The 21,562-nt window shown below is 39.0% G+C and overlaps 1 protein-coding gene and 1 long non-coding RNA gene across 11 annotated transcripts in view; one reads left to right on the top strand and one right to left on the bottom strand.

The window, feature by feature from the left end:
* Positions 1-21,562, top strand: part of HECW1 (HECT, C2 and WW domain containing E3 ubiquitin protein ligase 1) — a 248,733-nt gene that overhangs the window by 15,345 nt on the left and 211,826 nt on the right. The window lies entirely within an intron of this gene.
* On the bottom strand, positions 18,825-20,030 carry LOC135288050 (uncharacterized). Its single transcript, XR_010351398.1, has 3 exons — positions 19,955-20,030; positions 19,264-19,508; positions 18,825-18,973 (listed from the first exon to the last, which is right to left on the bottom strand). It is a non-coding gene; the product is annotated as an uncharacterized LOC135288050 (long non-coding RNA).

Here is a 21,562-nt window from a genome sequence, read left to right as displayed (position 1 = left end):
TTTAGTTTTATTGTATTGGAGGGGCTGAATGTCATTATGTTCAGTGGAAGGTGTCACAAGCAGTAATGGTGGATTCATAATTGCCTGCACATAACTTTTGGAAAGTGCAAAGAGTGATCACATATCCAGACAATAATTCGGTCTATAAGTGTTGAAAACTCAGCTGTTGGACTCCCTGCCAGTGGAGGAATTTTCAAGGCTTTTGATGTGGAGACTTTCTCCTATGAAATCAGGGTGCTTACAGGGTTCAAGACTTTCATTCAGTGTGTGTAGGTTGGAGTTGTACTGCTGGAAAGCTGAAATTTTTTTCCTCGACCCTGTGACTACAGATACTGCAAACATTAGGAAAAGCCTTGGTTTTTATTAAATTACTGAAAGTACTGCTCTCACAAGAATGTGGTTGGATTTGGGAGTCTTTCTGCCCAGCTGGAAAAATACTGCAAGTTTGAGGCAGCAAGAACCAACAGGGTTTTTGTATTGATTTGGCATGGTTTTGACTTGGCTATGCTTCACTTTTCACCTTATATTTTCCTAAGCCTTGTTATATAGCCTTTTAGATGTTGTTTATTTTACAAATGTGAATGTTACTCACTTGAAAAGAAAAATCCTTTCATCTTCTCTGGGGGTTAATCAAGGGAGAAACTTTCTACCCCATGAAACAGGGTGAGACTGCCTCTATTCTGAAACATTAAATAATCAAAAGGAAATAATGCTCTGTGATGATACCTCCGGGAGGATTTAATTAAGGAAATGAAATTGCATTAAGAGTGACCTATTGTGGACTGCCAAAAAGCCAACAGATGAGGGAGACATTTGTTAGCAATGTGTGCCCATTGGTAAGAGCTTGTGCAATGTACCAAGCCTCTTGTGAGATATGAAACGCAACAAAGTGTCTGAAAGCAGCGTTTAACTATCTGATTGATGGAGGTCAGCACTGCAGAGGGCACATGAGTTTGTGGAGTGACTCCTGGTTCTGGGGATCAGGGCTGGTCAAATGTGTCTCTGCTGCTTCATACTAAAGAGTTGCCTATAGTTCAGAGATACCACTTCCAACCTTCACTGGCTAAAAGGGAGCATGTGGTCAAATGTGTCTCTGCTGCTTCATACTAAAGAGTTGCCTATAGTTCAGAGATACCACTTCCAACCTTCACTGGCTAAAAGGGAGCATGGCATCAGCCATGCCAGCCTCCTGTGGAGTTGTACCTGGAGCATTGTGGGTTAGTTCATGAGGCTTCTGCAGATCTGTGTTGCTTTAAATCAATGTGGTTAATTTTTCATGCGTGCTGGCCACAAGCAGTTTGGCACTGGCTGAGCCCTGGAGATGGAAGGGCAGTGAAAACAGTGGGGGAAGGTCAGCTGAGGGGTGGAATCATATGTGGGAAGGCCAATTTTAAGGAAGCAGACAGAAAAGGTCTGTCTCTTGGGCTGGGTCTAGAAGAGACATGAAAAGGAAGTGGCTCACTTCTTCCCTTGGTGTGATCAGTTTTGTAGAGCTCAGATCTGTGCATTGGGAAGACTGCATCCATGGTCTGCTGTTGCCTCTACAGATGAGGATTGTCTCTGGATTCACAGATGAGAATTGAATTGGGAAACTGGCAATACCAAATGAACTGAGGAGGAGGGAATACAGGGAACTTAACACTTGATCCTTTACTCCCCTAGGCAATGCTTTTGAAATACATTTGACTCATGGGGTCTTGAACAAACCAGGGACTGACATTTAACAAGTAAAGGCTGCAAGGATGAGTCTGATGTCTGTAATAACACATGTGATTTTGGAAGTCAGCAGTCATCCCTCTGCCAGGGCTGAGTGGTTTCTCCTTTGCCCTGTGCACTGTTTGAATTCCCAGAGGTCTCTCTGAGCCTGCTCTCTGGCAATTACAGAGGCATTCCCTTGCTCTCACCATTAGCGTAATGGCTTGTGAGAACATCACTTATCCCTTTGCTCTTGAGTGACTACTGCTTCCATAATCTCTTTTGCATTAAACTAATGGATCACTTGTGTATGCAATTTTTCTCCCCCTCCTCATATGGTGAGGAGAGTACCTGTCATTGCTTTTACCCCATTTGTCATTTATTGCAGATGAAAATACAAAAAGAATTTGACAAGAAATAGGAGCAACTGTCATATCTTGTTGTGCCTTACTAAAAGTATGCAAATAATAGAAAGTGCCAGCTGAAAAAAGTACATTGCCACATTCAATTGTTCCATTGCCATATGTAATTCTTCAGTTGTAAGAAAGCAGATTCTCATCACAAGCAGTCATTTTACCTGTCTTTTTTTGATTTATCGGTTAGAAGTGATGTTTAAAGTAGCTTCTTAATAAAATGGAGTAGTGACCATCCCTTATGGAAGAGAAAGAAAAATTTTGTTTACAGATATAGTACCTCTCCCACTGTCTTTTACTCCAAAGTAACAGCGATTTTAAAGAGCTGCTTCATTTCCCGTGCATTTACAATACACCTGTTCTGCTCTCTTAATTGTAAGGAAGTTTTTCATAATGACTAAGCTGACTTGCTATGGTGTAATCAGTCCCACCCACTGTGGGCACAAGACAAAAATATTCCTTCTTCTTCACAGAAGCATCTTAAATACAGAATGGTGTCACTTGCACTGACCTTCCCACCCCATCTTCTATCTTTTTTTAACATTTTTACTAGCTAGTCCCAGTTATATGTATATCTTTACGGGTTGTGTTTTGCTGAATTTTGCTCTTTCCTGTGGCTCTTTGGACCTGCTCCAGTTGGCTCATTTGTTTCTTCAAATGCAGCACCCAGGCAAGGATGTAGTACTGCAGCTGAAGCTCTGCTGATGCTCAGTAGAGTGGAAGGACAAGTCCATGTGTTCTGTGGGGCACAGTCACGTTTATGTGCTCCAGCCTGTTTGTTTGCCTTGTGCTCAATAGCTTGACTCTGACTCCTGCTCAAATTGTCATCCCCTCTTACCAATGGATTCTCTGAGTGCTCTTACCTGGTGTGCTGGTTTTGGCTGGGGTGGAGTTAATTTTTTTCATAGTAGCTGATGTGGGGCTGTATTTTGGATTTGTGGTGAAAAGAGGGTTGATAATACAGAGATGTTTCTGTTACTGCTCGGCAGATCCTGCACAGCCTCAGGGCCTTTTCTGCTTCTTGTGGAACCCTTGCCATGAGGATGCTGGATGTGCATGAGGATTTGGAAAGGGACACAGCCAGGACAGCTGACCCCAATAGAGCACAGGAGTATCCCATACTATATGGCATCATGCTCAGCATGTAAAGCTGGGGAAAGAAAAAAGAAAGGGTGAACTTTTCAGTGTCTTGGCATTTGTCTTCCTAAGTAACTGTTCCACCAGATGGGGCAGGCCCTGCTCTCCTGGAGATGGTTGAACGCCAGCATGCCCATGGGAAACAGTGAATTAATTTCTTTGCTCTGCTTGTGAGTGCAGCTTCTGCTTTCTCTGTTAAATTTGTCTTTATTTCAACCCATGAGTGTTCTAGCTTCTACTCTTCTGATTCTCTCCCTGGTCCCACTGAGTGGGGAGTGACTGAGTGGCTGCGCAGGGCTTGCACAGTAGGGTTATATCATAACACCTGGCTCCAAGTTCTCCTTACTGTATTCATGTAGTGTGTACAGCTGTGTTTCTTTCCTGGTTTTTCCAATATTTCCACTTTGCCCCAATAATACTGGATTTGAATCCTGTCCCTCACACTTCTGGTCGGTCTTCCACTTGGTTTACAGATTTAATAAATTGATTCTTTCTTGTGATCCACTTAGAGATATAGCAGGACTAGCACATGGAATTCATCCAGTATGTACCACTCAGTCATGTAGAACCAATGATAACTGCTGAATCCAGCCTGAATTAACTTTATCTAGGTCATATTTTCCAAACTTTCTTTAAAAAATGTTTAAAAAAGAATTTTTTTAAAATGTGAAAGTATATAAAAACTTTAAATATGATCAAGATATAAAGTATTTATACTTTTTCCTGAGTCCAAAAACTGTTACTTTTTTGCAGAAGAAAATTAAATTAGTTTGAGGTATTTTTCTTGATGAATCTGTTTCTTGTTACTTCCTGTAAACAGTATCTTGATGCTGTTTTTGGATTTGTCCCACTCCAAGAGCTCTTGAAGTATTCTCATCAGAGTAAATGCCTGCAAGAGGGATTGTTGTCCAGACTTATTCTTCTTTGTCTAGACTTTGCAGCCTCTGAGGCAGGCTGCATAAATTCAATGTCAAGGGAATAAAAATATCAGTTGTGGGGGTTTTTTTCTCTCTTCCTGAGGACTGTTGCAAGATCAGAAAGTTAATAAACTGGCCAGGTGCACAGTGTGCCAGCTGGTCCTAGGATCTGTGCAGCAGTTGTCCGCTAGAAAGAGTATTTGGTATTGTTATCTGGAATATTTTCTATATTATTTAAATTGCACCCAAGTAGAAGAAATTCCAGATGAACAGGATCTCCTTTTCCCCTGATACCTTATGCATTTGTAGCTAAATAACAGAATCACTGAAGGTCATCTATGCCAACCTTCTTGTCTAGGCAGGGTCCCCTAGAGCTTGTTACTCTGGATTGTGTCCAGACAGCTGTAAAGTATCTCCAGGGAAGGAGACTCCACAACCTCACTGGGCAATCTGTTCCAGTGCTCACTCACTCACACAGTGAAGTTCTTACTCGTGTTCAGCTGGAATTTCCTGTGCATCAGTTTCTGCCCATTGTTTCTTGCCCTGTTGCTTGGCCAGAAGTGTCAGGCCCCATTGTTCTTGGCACTCTCCCTTCAGATACTTACAGACTTTGGTAAGTTCCTCTCATAGTTGTCTCTTCTCAAGGCTTAAACAAGCTCAACTTCCTCAACCTGTCTTCAAAAGTGAAGGAGCCTTTCCTCAAATGCATGAAACAGAAAGAAAGTTGAATCTGATATACAGCATAAACTTTGATTGATTAATAATATGGTTAAAATGAACTTACTATAGAGTTGTGGTCTGTTTTTTCTCATATTGTATGGGGGGGAAGGAATTTTTAGGGATGAGAAGTCAAGGTAACTGTATATAGTGAAAAAGTAGATGTGTGAGAAAGAAACAGGATTTAAGCTGTAGCATCTCAGTGAATCAGGTTGTCTAAGTACAGATGTTTTCCAGGACTTCAGCCTATCTCTGTCAAGATGGATGTTAGATCCCAGTTGTTTTCAGAGAGCAGGAGCAGTGTAAGATATTAATCCATTTTCAAGGTGTATTTTTAAAATATTTTTTGTGGGCTGAATCGATGAGCCTTAAAATTTATTCGCATCTAAAATATACTTTATTTACTGAATGTCATTCCATCTAAAAGATGTTATTTACTAAAAGTTATTTTATCACTGTGTAGTTGTGGAAGGCTTCCACCAGTCGTCTTTGTTTTATATGGTGTAACTAACTTCGCTCTGTATTCCATTTATTTCTTGCTGGCACTCTGAAAATAGTGTTGCATGCCTCACAACTTGATTTGTCAGATGTGGTGCAGGTTTTCTGCCTGCAGGCTAACATGAAGTATAGAAGTGTTGACTAAATATCTAGTTTTGTGAAAAGCACGTTGAAATACCTTTTGTATATAAGAAAACGTGATGCTCTTAAGATTTTAGAGAAGGGTGTCCTGTGTGGAGGTATAGCAGCGAGGGTTTCAGGAATTTTTATATCTGTAATGTTTTTCTCAGAAAAATCCTTTGGACTGATGGATCTGTAAAGTTTTCCTTGCTGTAAAACTGTTGTCAATGATTTATGAGTTTTTTTGGTTTTGTTTTTTTCCTGGAGTCCATCAGCTTGGGGAAGAAGACATGCTTGTTCATGTTTTTAGTGCTTATTTCCTCTTCTTTCACAGAAAATGACTGGCTGAATTTTAAATTTGTAGTCTTTTTTTGTACTCAAAATGCTTTTATAGAATACCAAAATACTTTTTCTCATGTGTTACAAGATCTGCAAATCTTCAGTGCTTGGTGCAGTGCTGTGAAGTGTGGAGAACTGTTACAATGTGGAGATGCAATATATCTTGCATAAAACATAATAGATATTTTATTTGATAATATCTAGTATTAACTCATGAAGGCATTGCTCTTCATGATGGGTCTTTGAACATTAATTTATACGTTTCCTTATTCTGACATTTTATTATCAGTAATTCAAATAGTTTCATGAGTCAGGCAAACTTTGTCTCTGATCTGGCAAAGATTTAGACATCGCTTTAATTTTAAAGCAGGGTGACTGTGCACACGGATTAGAAAAACTGCTTGAAATTTGTTTGAATGGGCTAAAGCAGAGTTTGTGTCAATTGGGTTTTTCTCAGGGAGCCTAAATGCTTAGGATTTGGCTATTGGGAGGATTTAAGATACCTCATAACCTTAACATAATTTACTGGTGACTTTTAGTTATAGCTTATCCTTCTTTTCATTTAAAGAATACAGGAAAAATAAGAATTGGAGTTTTAAAGTGTATGGAAATGAATACAAGATTTTGTATGTACCATTCACTTTAAAAAGATGTCTAGATTATTTTTTAGTTATTTTTTTAAAAATAAACTTCAGTTCCTTAATCTCTTCTAGGTCTTATCTGACTGTGTATGTATGTCATGAATCACTGATTAATTTATTTTATTAAAACACATGCATTTTATGCCGCTTTTGCAGTTATTAGTTTTTTCCTTCCTTCTGTACTTCTTGAAATTACTTGACTTGGAAAAATTCTTGACCAAAGTTTTTTTGGTATCTAGATAGTTTAAAAATGAATCCAGGATTTTGCATATATGCTGTTCAACACTTTGAAGCCCTGAGCTATGCAGGTTCTGACAACATTGTTAAAAGTGGCATCTCGGAAATCATTGTGTGAGTTATTAGTTATTGTTGATGGTTTAAATGTGACCTCGATTTTTGTCACTTCTCCTGTTAGATTTGCTAATATTTCAAAACATTTGGTTTTTCAAGGAAGGATTTCTCCTCCTTGCCTTCTCTTCCTCTTTTCTTGAGTCTGCAGTGAAGATGTGAAGCTGGATTTGACATGATCTCCATGGCAGCACACATTAGTTTCCATGGCAACACATTTCACAAACAGCTCTACAACTTTACTACAGTGTCAAACAAAAGGAGAAGCCCGACTGTTGGAGCAGGCTGTGATCAAGGTTAAAATTAAAAAGAGGGGGAAGGGAGGAAACACTGGAAGAGGTTGGGTGAGATAATGACTTCTTCCAATTTGTCCTTTTAAAGCTTTTGCTCCAGGGTAGGCACGTCATTTGAAATAACCCCCTAAATTCTCCAGTCTATAATTACCCTGCTATCCAGCTGCATTCCTGCACATGAGTAGGTAAGGGATGGGCTGTCAGAAGTCTTTTGTCCCAAGATACTTCTTTAGCCCGGTTTCAGGAGGAAATGAGGCTTACAGATTACAATCCTCTGATCCAGTTGTCTCTTTGTTTCTGTTCCATTGGTACCTCATAGCTTTTGACCCCATTGATCAGCTTATTTGAATCTGACAGAAGGGTCAAAGTTGAGGAGGTAATTAAGTTCCTCTAGATGTGGTGAAAAGCTGCTCCCTGGAAGGAGGCTCTGTGCACTGACAGTTAGAGAATTACAGGCATCTAAGCTAGATGGATATAATAAACAATGTATAATGAGTCTTTTTGATGGTATGAAGTCAGGAACATGTTTAAGCACATATAAATGTCTCTTTTTTCATGAGATGCTTTTCTAAACCTCGGAGACAGGATACTATGAGAGGCTGATTCTCTTTTGAACAGTTAAGGTCACTTCTCTTTCAAAGTAACTGTACTGGGAAGGCTGGAGGGGAAATACGGAAGGACTGCAAGATGTGAAGCAGATTGCGGTTTTACTTCTATTTCAGACTGAATATAATTAATTCTTCATGTTTGCACAATGAAGGCAATAGTCTTGAAATGTGAAAATAGAAGCTTAAGTTGGGTGTCAGGGGACTTGTACTAAGAGGGTCTGGGAGTGTGGGCAAGGAAATATTGGTATACTCAGGGGTCTGCTCCACTGTTTGGGCTGTGCACATCTCCCCTTTCTGAGAGATGCAGTTCCACGTGCATAGGAGCAATTACATTTGTGTCATTGGAAAGGTGGTTGTTTTTTAGTAGAATCTATTTCTGATCTGTGTTAGTGATTAATTAAAAAAAAAGAATGCAAAAGCAGCTTAAAATCATCATCAATTCATATATTAAAATATATTAATATATTTTGATCCTGGTTTAGAAATGCAAGGCTACCACATTATTCTTGTCACTTCAGTGGTTCAAACTTAGCATGGTGTGCTATCATGCATGTGAGCTTTTATGGGAAGATGGAGTTTTTAACTTAAAAACATTATAGAGGTGGCTATACAGGACCAAATGAACGAGGGAATTCACAAGTATCAAAGATATCTTTTGATTAAAAGACATGCACAGCTCCAGTAAGTCCTAGAAGGCTGGATCTTTTAATACATTACTGTGCAAAGTAGACTTACCCACTGCAGACCTCTGCTTACCAAACAAAATATTCAAATATTTTTCTTTCAGAAGGAAAGGAAAACAGTTGTCTCACAGAACTGTTTTTTTTTTTTCCAGCTAACTCTTTGAAATTATCCTAGTGGAAATTGTCTGTTGAGCAGAGTTGAATGAAATTGTCAAAGATGTACATAATAATGACTTATTGCCTACTTTTTCATTTTAGCTGATGACTATGGTTTTAAAAAGAGAATTTTTTAAGGATCTTGGTTTCCATGAATCTTTGCAGAATCTAGTTCTTAGGGGTCTTTGTGTTTTGAAAGATATAGTCCTTTGAAGCTTCTGGTGAAACAAAAATGCATGCAAAGACTACTCATATTAAAAAGCTTTCTTACAGCACTGTTAGCTGTATAACCAGCCTATGCTATACTTCTGTTTTTGATTAAAAGTAATGCTTGTGATAAACTACTAACCTGCTAAAATACCAATATTGATTTTTTTTTTGGTAGCTCATGTGCCATCTCAAAACATTTGGGAGTGTTGATTGGAAAATTCAGACAACCTTATTTAACATCTTTTCGTGTTTTTATTGTGCCCTGCTTAGACATTCCAGGGGGCTTAGTCCTTTCCACATGGAAGCCAGAGGATCCATCTTTGGTTGATTTCTACTTAGTTTTCTGCCTCCTTCCTGCCCTTAAGATTTGCCATATCCAGTCAGTGGTTCTCAAGCTTTAATTGGATGTGCAGTGGTGGTCAAGGCCATCCATCCATCTAAAGAATCTTAGCTGCTTTCCTGCCCCAGTGATGAGCAGCTTCTCCAGTTGTTGTCTTTCCTGCTTTTAAGCCTCTGATGCAGGCAAGGTTCAGCAAGGCTGGACAACCTAGGCTCACATCTGGTGGGTTTTTTATATGTTTGACCAGGAGGGGATGGATGTGGAAGGTTTGCCAGTATTATGACCTCAACAAGTGTTCCCAATACCTTTCTGTAAATTGTGGTAATGTGTTTCTTTCCTCTGGTTTTCTTTAGAGTGTTAAAATTACAATGTGGACTCACTGTTGAAAAGAACCACCATCATATCCATCTGAATGAAGACTGTGGGTCTTGTTCCATGGGTTATAAAAATAAACTTGTTTCATTGAGCTTTCATGTATCAAGAATTTTGCAAATGTAAAAATGCAATATAAAGGGAATGGACTTGAATAATTCCTTAATCTGGTTTTCAATGGTCAGGTTGTTCAGCTGCATTTTTTGTCTTCTTTCTAATCACTTTCATATTAAAGATTAATTGCATATCATAGAGAATCCTTGATTAAGCCAATGAAAAGTGAGAGCATAGATCTGTTCATTAGAAGCAGCATGATGAATAATAATGAGCAACTGCCAGGCTTCCTTGTCTGGCTTACAATAGACACATAGAGGACGTGTATTTCTGTGATGCTCCATTTGCTGTTATTAAACAAAAATAATTTACAATTTTACCAAGATGCTTTTTTATTAACAAAACAGAATAAATTACTCTGCTCTATACACCTTCTGGGGTGTAAGTTTAACAGGAAAAGGAGTTAATAATTTCTAAGCATGTTTTGCCTCTTACTCCAGAAGAATCCAACAAGGTGATTTATGGAGGTGTTTTTATTTTAGACTTTGGCATTTTGACTAGGACTTTCTCTTTAGCCATGTGCCTCTTTGCAATGGGTTGTTTGGGTATTTTTTGTCCTGAGTTCCAGGATACTGCATGTGATCCATGTACCACATCTGTAAAACTGCAGGACTTGTTTCCCTTTACACAGGAACATAAATTTACCCCCAAGTGAACAAATGTGTTATTCAAGAGTTGTCTCTGCTGCCTGCTGTAGATAAGGAATGTCAGAAGAATGGGATGTAATGAGAGTAGTGGCAGGACACATGGCAACAGTGTGAACTATACATGCCAACATTAAATTAGAGTCGCTTTGTAATGCTAAATTAAGCAGTTTGAGAACGAGATTTGTGAGGCAAAATGATCATCAAAGTCACACCTTTGATTGTAACAGGCGCTAGTACTGCAGCTGTTACAATTCCCGTTCAGGAACAATTTATGGCTTTTTTTACTTGGAGAGAATGATTTGTTTCCACTATTCCACTGAATGAATATGTCCTCAACCTGTGAGCAAGTGTCAAGAGGCTGTAGTCATACATAGTATTGTTCACCACTAGTAGCAGTGATTCTGACACTTCTTAGAAATAGATGACTGTCAAACCTGAATTTGTCATGGACCATTTTCCATTCTTCTCAAATTGTTAAGAGAAAACTTCATTAGACTATGAGTGAATTAAGCCAGTCTCATCCTCCTCCTGCTAGTCACTGTAGAAATGCACTTTGGAGACCACTAGCAAAGTGTCATCCTGATCTTGAATGAGCTACGAAATAAAAGGCCTCTGGGTTGGCTTTTCTTTTCCAATGGATTTGGTCTTTTCCTGCCTAAGGCTTAGAGTTTCAACAAGTAGAACAGAAATGTCTGATGCTGAAAAGACAGCTGTGTTACTCCTCCTATAAAGGCCTGCAGCATGGGAAGTCCCGTCCCAAGATTCATCTGATGCCAATTCTGCACACCTTCCCAAGTATGAGCCCGAGACCAAGTTGTTTTGAGTATATTATAGGAAGGATAACTGGTTATGTCTTACAATGTACCATGGTGGTCAGGTGCTAAGAAAAATTCTCGGAGTTGGAATCCTTCACTTATACATTAGGTGGGCAGCAAAGCTGAATTTCTGATTGAGAAGGTAAATTATCCCTAGGGAATAAGTAACAAGTGCCAAGGCATTTTCAGACCTCTGGAAACAGAAGTGTCTCATGATTGAAAAGAGATATGATCACTAGTGATGAGACAATGCACTTTTATTCATTGGTTCTCCAAAAGCAATTAAAATAAACTGGTTACTGAGTAATCTATGTTATCTTACGTTCTTTTGCTATCATTGGACCTTACAAATCCCTTTTTAACACTTATTTTTCTGCTTCTCCTTTCTTCTTTTTTGAACTAACATGAGTAGTTACACCAAAGGGAATAGCTAACCTATTTAACTTGAATTTCTCATGAAGCCTCATAGTCTCATGGAGACAGCATATTCTAATCTCCTTCATCTTCCAGAATGTCTGCACTATATTGAAAAAATTATGGAAAAGAAACCTCAGTCTTGGTAAAAACTTAAATACAGATGTTGGCAATAATAAACTTGCCAACTTAATTTATCTCTACCGAAACCAAATTGAACTCTGTGTATGACACAGGAAAAGTTGGCACAGGCCTTATTTTTGTGTGTGTGTGTGTATTTAATTGAACTGTGTGATTTTACATTTAGATTTTTGTGATATAGACCAAAGGGATCTCTTGAGTTTCGAAGTTTACTTCCTTTTTTATTCACAAACAGTCATGAGTCCCAAAACACATTGGATTTACTTCATCTGCTTTCTGAAGTTTTCTGAAGTAGATACTGTGATTGCCACTTCACAATCTTTTTGCTAATATACCCATAAAGGTAATGTTGTTTTTAACCAATTATGGAATCTCTGAACAGTGTTATTGTCTAGAGAAAGTTTTAAAAGTATGGAAAAATGCAATGTTGAGAGATGAGAGAAGCACATGGTTTAACTAACAGCAAGTTGGTGATGAAAGTTTAGTACACTGTATTGTCACAGCAGGGACTGGTTTGTGAAGATATGAGAGTTAGGTTTTATGTGACTCTTCCAGGTGCTGTTGGCAGTGTGATCACAGTGTGATACTTGGTGTCTGTCTGGGGGAATGGCACATGTTCAGGTGGTGAACCTGTTCAAAATCCTGTCTACCACAGCAGATACAGGTCTGGTGGTACGGAGCAGTGAAAAGTGTGCCCTGCAGTTTTGTAGCTGGAGGTGGTGGTATATTTCATTTATGTTCTACTGCTGTGGGGTTTTGGGTGTGCTCTATGCCCCTAAGTTAGCTAAAAAGATAAAAAAACCCTTAAGTAACTAAATCCCAGCAACAAATCCTGAACAGTGGTATATCAGTGTAAAAGGAGTTAATGGTGCAGGAGCTTGCTTGGGTGTTGCAGGGGTTTGAGTTGTTCAAACTCCATTTACAGTGGTTTGAGGAGAATTGCAGAGGTATAGCCACTGTGTATATTCCATACTGGTTTCATCTGAGGAACTTAAGGAATTAAATGCATTTTTTTTTTACAAGTCTGTTTCCATTTAACTGTGGAAAAATATATAAATGAGGCTTTGATGGGTGGACCTCTTCTGGTGCACCACCATTTTTTCACTGTTCTTGACAGAAAATACAATTCTGTATTGTTTCAGAATTCAGCTAATTGTTTGAGAAGGGATGAATAGGCTCGGGAAGAGGTGGGAAGATGGGAAAGGACTGGATAGTCCTTCTTAATGTGGGTTTTCTGCTGTCTTCAGAAAATGAGCAAAAATCATCTGCATGGTAGAGACTGTTTCAGCTGCTGTTCCTTGCTGTAGCTTTGCGCAGTGCTGCTCCTGCTCTTTAATGTTGTTTTCCACTCATGTTCTTGCCTTTTCTGTTTCCCCGGGTAAGGCTTTGGGCAGGTTCTGAAGCAGAGTTTCTGATCATAAGCTGAAATTTGCCACAGGAAGTTGGGAGGATATGAGTAGTTTTTTGACTTCTTGTCCTGCGTAGGGAGCCTGGGGCCAGCCAGTGCTCCTGTCTTCCTCAAATGAACTCTGCACACTTTCCCCCCATTCTTCATGGAAAATGTGTTTAATGTTAACCAATTGAACTGGATTTATTATTGCTTGTACAGTTTAGAACCCATATTCTGTTTTCCTTGACTTGCCCATGATATTAGGGTAGAGTGAAGCATTATTGAAGCATCTACTATTTACCTTCTTTCTCTTGGACCAGCCCAGAACATAAAAACATTGTTTTGTTTTGTTCAGGCTACCCACATCTAATGAAAATCTGAAAGAATTCTACCTTTTAGCGTTTGACAGTGATTTTTTAATAGCCACAGGAATGCACAATGAGAGCTTTTTTCTATAACTGAAAACAGAGTTTTCACTGGTACATGCTGCAACATGGCCAGAGCAAAGAGGACAGTCTTCTCTGGAGGGCGCCAGACATGATTCTCTTCACCCCCTTGTACAGCTTCTCGTTCTATTCATTCAAAAAAAATGTGTAAGAGGCCACTTAAAACTTAAAGAGAGATGAGATATAATAAAAGATAGGGAGGCAGAATAAGGGAGATTAGCATGGTTGTATACATTATCTGCATGCAATCATTCATTTAGGAATAAATATATGGAATTTTCATTTGAGTTTATTTTTCAGAAAATTGTGTAGCTCTTAATATATATTCCTCAAGGAGATTTTTGGAGGGCAGGGGGAATACTGCCATTTCTGACCTGCTTTAGTTTTCTTCATCCAGGTCAAAACATTTTGACCTCAGCCTTAAGCAGGGTCTGTTTTCTTGTGTATGTCTCTTGGTCATATTGCTTATATGGTACCCTATGGGGAACAGCAAATAGAAACTTTTTGCATTTAAGGAAATCAACAAATCCAGAAACTCTGATCAGTAAGTTGTAAAAGAGCTTACTGATGTGTTGTGCAGGCCACTAATACAAGTTTTATTATATATCAGAGCCCTGGAGAGGTTCAGAAAAACTATGCAAGGGATCTGTTTTGTAGATATTGAAGGAGGAATGGTACAACCCAGCCACTTATTTGTCTATTACCTGTTATTTATTCTGCCAAGCAGAAATTTTGGGATGCGATTTATGCATTCTAAGGAAGGGTAGCATAAGGAAATCTAACCCATCTGGGATTTGATGCATACAAAAAAAATCATGTCAAATTGGGCTTTTTTTTGTTTGCTGTTAAGAAAAGTTATGCAATTGATTTAATACACCAAGACTACTGTAAGGCATTTCTCTTGCTGCTGTACAACATTTTGATTGAGACACTGGGTTGATACAGAATCAATGTGACACATTAAATACATACAAACCATATAACTGAGGTCTCCAAATGTAATGGTAAATAGGAAAAACACTGCTGACATAAAGGCTTTCATTCTGCGTTGCATCTTCTTCTTGTGCCCATGGGGCAGGAAAGTTTTAGAAAGAATGAGGAGGAGGAGTTCACGGGGGGACAAATGACCAGGACAAATGACCAGGAACAGGTCCATGCTGGACCTGTTTAATGTGTTGATACACTTACCTTATCAAAGAGAACTGGAGTCATGACTTGATCATTGTCTCAATATATACACAGGAAATAGAAATTTGAAATATGAAGCAAAGGTAGAACACACTAAAGACAGATTGTAACAGGTATTTTCATTTATCCTGTAAGTAACAATTTAAATGATTCCTCAAATTTTGCGTGGCTTTTGCCACATCTAAAACTTTAGTCCTTTTTGTATGTTTTTCTAAAATGTACACTCAGGGAGGAGTGCAGAAATTGATTTCAAAAAAACTCCGTCTTCCCTTTTTCCTAAACAACTTCCCAACAGATCACAGGTTCTCCCTGTATGCTGAGTGCAGTGAGATGTAAAGTGGCTAGGAACATCAACCCTTTGGGGATAATAAGGTCAGGAGATGCTAATGGGAGGCTTTGTGGCACCAAATGTGGCCTTGGGGCCAGCCTAGACCCAGTTCAATTTAATGACAAACCAGTTCAAATTAAGACTTTGCTATTTAGTCCATAATGCTAAGGCATTCAGCTGGGGAATAATGGAATACTTACCATCTAAAACAGTACTTTCTAAATGCTTTATTCTGTTAAAAATGCTGATATTTTGAGGTTTGCCCTAATTAGAGATGAAAGCAAATGACAAAACTGAGATATTTCGAGGAGTGGTAGTCTTGTGTGTTTTTAATTTTTACAGAAAAAAATCACCTTAACTAGCTAGAATTGCTCTTTTATAATTCTAGTTGAGCTTCCATGTGTGTTTAAATTTTATACTTCAGTTATGATACTTAAAAATTCAAGCATATACTTAATCACAGTACTGAATTGGGCTTGATTTCATTTCAGAGCCGCTACCCTGTTTATGCACATGGAAGTCTGATGAGGAGCAGCTGAGGGAGCTGGGGTTGGTTGGCCTGGAGAAAAGGCAACTCAGGGAAGAGCTTACCACTCTCTACAATTACCTGCAAAGAGAGAAGTGCGGGTGTGGTGTTGGTATCTTTTCCCAAGTAATAAGTGACAGGATGAGAGAAAATGGCCTCAAGATGTGCCAGGAGGGCTTTTGATGGGAAATCAGAAAAAAAAATTTCACTGGAAATGTGGTCAAGTGTTGGAGCAGGCTGCCCAGGGAAATGGTGGAACTGCCATCCCTGGAGGTATTTAAAAGATGTGTAGATATGGCACTTAGGGACATGATTTAGTGGTGAACTTGACAGTGCTGAGTTAGTGTTTCGACTTAGTGATAAATGAATGTGATTCGTGTTAACAATTGTAACTATATTGATATTTTAGAAAATTTTTGTTAAAAAGTAATAGAGGAAAAGGATATGTAATTAATATCACAAAACAGATGTTTTCAGATGTTCATGAGAAAATGGGATGGAGGATGTAGTTTGAGATAAGGAAAATTCCAAAACAAACTAGGCCTCAGGATAATTAGAGAATCAGCCTTGAAATGGACAAAACTGGGATGATTCCAGGGATCTATGAATGAATAAAGCTTATTTTTGGAATATAATGCTGGCTTCTATAACACAAGACTTGGGGCACATGTGCAACTGTGGGGTTGTTCAAAGGAGGGTGACAATGAGGAGAAGCCTTTGTCAGAAACGACCACCAAGGAGCCAGAAGACCCCTTAGAAACAAGCGGAGCATGTGCTGTGCAGCATAGTGACGTAGATTTCAAGAATTGACAATAGGAGGAGATTTACAGGAAAATATTGATGAATATGTATTAGCATGCAGTGTATAAGTTGTGTGTGGATAGTTTTGCCTTTTGTACGTGAGGTAGGGTGGGAAGCTGTCCTCATACCCCAGTCAATCGGTTTTGCTTATGCTTTACCTGAACCGCTGCCAAATTTCTTTTTGTAACTACTTGATTATATTTGATTGAATTATTTTATATAAAATTGCTGCTCAATTAAAATTGCTGTTAATTTTTAATCTTGTGGTTTATTAAATTAGACATATAAGACCTCATTCATAACAACTTGATGATCTTAGAGGTCTTTTTAAAACCTAAGTGATTGTGTGATCCTGCATGGGAGAAGGCTGAGAGGACAGGTGAGCAAGTTGCAGATTGAGAAGAGAGCACAGCATCAGTGAGGCAGTGAAGTCCCAATTAGTGTGAGATGATACCAAAGGCAAAAGGGTACAGAAGAGTGGGTATCTCAGCAGGCTTAGGCAGTCCTTCCATGCTGTAAGGTAGAGAGAGTGTTGGCTGTCCCTGGAGGGGAATAAGGAGTTGCTCTGCCTGTGCTGTCCAGAAGCTGTTGAGTGCAATGTCCTGGGCAGTGGCCAGGGATGGTGCCAGGGGTGCAGCTGAAGATGTCCTTGTCTCAGCAGCCAGGACTGCATGGTTGAACTCCCATTGGGTTGTAGTTCTAAACCGGCATCATATGTGGGCTGGGCTCCAAACGGGAGGTGTACGGCACCAGGATCAGTGGATTAAAAAGGCACCGGTTAGTGCTAGTGAATTGGTGGTAGCTTACATAATACTTCTTCATGGACACTTTAATATTTAATGTTTGCTGTAGCATAAATGGAGCTTGCAGGCAGCTGTACATAAGCTCTGCATGAATTTTTAAGAAGGAGAAAATTTTTGGGAGGCAGGAACGTCACAGAAGCTTCCTAATTGGCACATACCCCAACAGAAACCAAAATGTGAAAATTAAGTTACTGCCCTAATTATCAGAGGCTCCTAGGAATACATTGTGCTGGGAGATATTCCTTTTTCATTTCATGCACCGCTTTAAAAATAAGCGCTGTGCAGAGCTTAACAAGGCTTTTAATTAAAAGGCTGTGCCCACACAGTAACTTTTCACTGTGACACTGGCTGATGAAGGGAGCCACGAGGGGTGAAAACACTTCTTTGTGTCCACAAAAGATGGAGCTAATAATGCATTGATAACCAGTGGCACTTAAATGGCTTTGCCACGGTGACATGAGGCCTGATTCTGAGTGGCAGCAGTGTGTGTGGTTTCTTGTAGAGATGAACATTTCTATGTGCTTCTGGCTAGGAGATGCCTTTGCCCTCCTGCTCCACTGCAACTGTGCAGCAAAAATGTTCACCTCCCTCATCTCAGGCTGCACTGAGCTCTGACAATGACTCTATCCCCCACCCACACCAGAAGGTAAAAGTTGTAATCATTTAAGCCATTTAAGGCTGGTGAGATGTGAAAGAAGACAGGTAAGTTGTCATGACGGACAAGCATGGCTATGTGTTGTGCAGATGGACCATATCACAGCAAAGTAAAAAATAATACACGGAAGGATATATTGGCAGTGTATGAATTCTGCTGTTGGTAGCTTTGATGTTTCTCTTGATTTTCAGGATTTGCCATTTAGAGGCAAGGATGTGCCATGTATTAAGACAGAGTACATAACTCTAATAAAGGGGTAGCTTTTCTTTTGGTACGGTCATGTAAAAGCCCAATTGCAATATGCCCTGTTCTGCTGAGCTTTTGAGTATTCAGTACAAACTATGCTTTTCAGAGTAGCGTCTTTTGGATGACTGGCTTAAGAGCACTCTCACTCATATCAAGGAAATTTTATACATTTACTTCTCTGGGAGGTAATTTTAGTACAATACAAAATGCTTTTTGAAAAATGTGTTTCAATGGGACAACAAATACATATTTCTGTATGTATTAATATAATGTATGAATGCATAATAGCTGTAGACTAGAACTGCTGAAAACCAAGAATTTTGGGGTCCTGTTTACAGGCAGAGATGTCTGGCTATGTAATAATTTAAAATTAAAAATTAATACATTTTCAGTTTATTTCTTTATCTGCCAAAAAATACTTCACAACATTAAAGCTGGAAAGACTTAGCAAGTTTAGTTTGCTTTCATGAGTCCAACTTACTTTAGTTCGTGATTAGAGCGACTGAAAACCCTCTGTAGGATAAGAAGTTTAAGTTTAATAACAGATACGGTGCACAGTGGTGAAGTTCCTTTTGGAAGCATGAGAGCAGCTGTATTGGATCAGATGGAAAGGTTCCCCTTGTGCAGTTCCTTCCTCATGAGCCAGTAACATATGTTTTACTTAATGAAAGGTAAGAGCGTCCCAGGCTAATGGTCCTTTGCCAGTACTCTCCCAGCTTGCAGTACTTTCTGGCTCAGGCGCTTCAATTGTGTATTGTCTAATAATTCGTAGGGATTTTTGTTAATTTATTAAATATAGTTCCATTTCTCCCTTTATCCCTCCTAACTCCTTTTCTTTGCACCAAATTTCTCACAAAAGTTAAGTTTCCATCCTGAGGCATGTCTCTCTGAAACTGCAATTTCTGACTGCCAGAGAGGTGTGATGCTGTGATAGTGCTTACTGCATGCTCCAATTCAAACAGCTATGATGTGCTGGTCATGGAAAAAAAAAAAAGGTTTCAATTAGTTTGGAATATTTCTTTGGAAGAATGAAAACAGTAACAGAAAATATAATATATTCACTCGAGTTGTTCAAATCTCTATAAATGGTATGAACAAAACCACTCTAAGTAATCAAGGATAGAGCAATCTCCTTAATCTGGTTATAGTACACTCTAATTGAGTAGGTAATCAACCTGAAACATCTTGCCCTGAGCATGAGTCTCAGAGTCTCACTGAGTCTAAATGTCACACAGAGAGTCTAGTAACACTGTAGGCAGTACCTCTATAGAATTTGTTCTTTCAGTTTGGCAGCATCTGATAGAGAGCTCTTTGCACACAAATTTGTGCTTGTGCCTTATCATTTTGAATGTCATAATGCTTGGGGTGCCCAGACAACTTTTCCCTCTCTTCCCCTTCCTGAGAAAATCTTTTGAGCTGATATGAAGGTAAGAAAAATTTATCTTGGCAAGAGGCTGGCAAAGATCCATGGAAGATGAGATAGCTGTGTTAAATGTATGACTGTTACCTGGAGGCAAAGAAGAAAGCCACATTCAGTTTATGAGGTGTAACAAATATAGCTGTTAGATACTCATATGCCTCTCTAGAGGTTATCTCTAGAAAGTATCTGATTTTGTTTGAATTGAAATTTCATCTACTGACTTTTGGATTTAGGAAAGAGTGTTCTATCAATGATATTTGTTAAATAATAGTCTGGGTGTCCAATTATTTCTTAAGCCTAGCACTTAGAGAAGTTTTGTTCTTCAGAGCTGAATAAATACAGTAAGGTATTGCTTGTGGTAGCACTTGGACTAAGCACATGGTTTTTGTGCACCAGACATTAATATCATAATACTCAGTCCCACTGCTGTCCCTGTCCCACAAATTTCTCTTCCTTTTAAATCTGAATTTCTGCCCTTTGCCCTCCCTGCTGAATGACTGACAGCCTCCTGAATGGCAGATCCCAGGATTCACCTCCCCATGGCTGTGACTGCTATTGTTCCAGGGAGGCCTTGCCTAATGGATGTGCAGGCTGCACTGTGACCCACACTGATGTTCTGGTGCACCTTAAGCTTACCTGTCAAATGGTAATACTTGGGAATTTGGGCTGTCATAATGCATTGTGACCTGGGGTACACTCCCTTAATGAGCTGAAGGGCTGGAAATGTCAGGTGTGTGAGTTTGTGTAGCAGTTTTGTCATCGTCTTGAGGGCTCTGGCTGGCTTCACATTTGTATTTTAAAGATCAGAGCAAAACTTTCTCTAATAGAAGAATGACCTTTCCCCTTGCAGTGGGGAGTGAAGGATTTCTCATGCTGGAAGTTAAAAGAACTTATGGATTTCCTGCATTCCAACAGTAAAAAGGAAGCTGTGAATCACTGTGGGGCATCACCAAGTTTTTCTTGATAAAGAAGTTCCACCTGAGGTCCCTTTTTCACAGAGATCAGTGTTATTTGCACAGCATTAAAATTGACTTAGTCCACTGCAGTGAGAAAAGAGCAGACTGTAATATAAAGATTTTTTCTTCAACAAGTCCTAGAAATAATATTGGCTGTGATAATAGACTGCCAATGTTTAAAAGCACTGTATTTCAGATCTGTGTTCACTGCATTGCCTAGGCTTTTGGTTTCCCCATAATAAATACCCACATAATATTCGGCTGCCAAGCTTCTGATTTGCATAGTTATTCTGTGTAATTTAGAGGTTCTATTTTGATATTATCAACAAACATTTTATTTTAAAATACCAAATAAATACATTCAATTGTGTTTAAAATAGATTTAAAGAAACAACAGACAAAATAAGACTGTCCTGGAGGTGATTCAAGGTGAAAGTTGGAGATCTTTCCAGTTTTTTCACGGTGCTGGGAGAAGTGAAAGTGGCAGATGTTGTCTTGACTGATTTGGGTATGGTTTTCCACTATCATGGAAGTCAGACACCTGGAAAATGAGGGTTAAAAGTAATGAAACAAGAACCCAAACCAAAAAGGCTAAAAATTCTTCTGTAAAGTTTACGATGATCTAGTGTTTCCAGTGTGGTACTTGATGCTTTAGGAGGAAATCTGAGTCAGTACAACAAGACAAGGGACAGATTTATTTTCCCAAGATTCAGATATTAATCTCAAATTAATTCAAGGTTGTACCATCAAAGGCTTAAAGTTGTTTTCCTGGCTACTCACATGCATCCCATGTGACAAAAAGGCACTGTATTTGGATTCTGTTACTGAATATTGAATGTTAGCAAATATCTTTATCATTACAGAGAAAATTAAAATAAAAAGTCATACAGTAGATACAAATGCAACAAACATCTTGAAAACAATCAGGAGAGCCAGTGATTGGGCTACTAAGTGAGTACCAGATACTAGTATGTAAAACCCTACTTTCACAACTCAGGTGTGTAATGCATTTGTTACACAAAATCTCAGTGTTGATAAGCTTCAAAAAAACTTATTTGGCTATGTTTGGGGTCACTGTACATAATTCAGTGCCACTTAGGCCTTACTGAGACATGTGTGGAATATTCAAACCTTGTCAGATTTGGGATCATGAACTTGAATTTACCAAGTCCAGTTGGTCTTAGA

This window comes from Passer domesticus, chromosome 1 (genome assembly GCF_036417665.1).
Source record: "Passer domesticus isolate bPasDom1 chromosome 1, bPasDom1.hap1, whole genome shotgun sequence".
Classification (NCBI taxonomy): domain Eukaryota; kingdom Metazoa; phylum Chordata; class Aves; order Passeriformes; family Passeridae; genus Passer; species Passer domesticus.
This window is presented reverse-complemented; position numbering and strand designations above follow the sequence as displayed.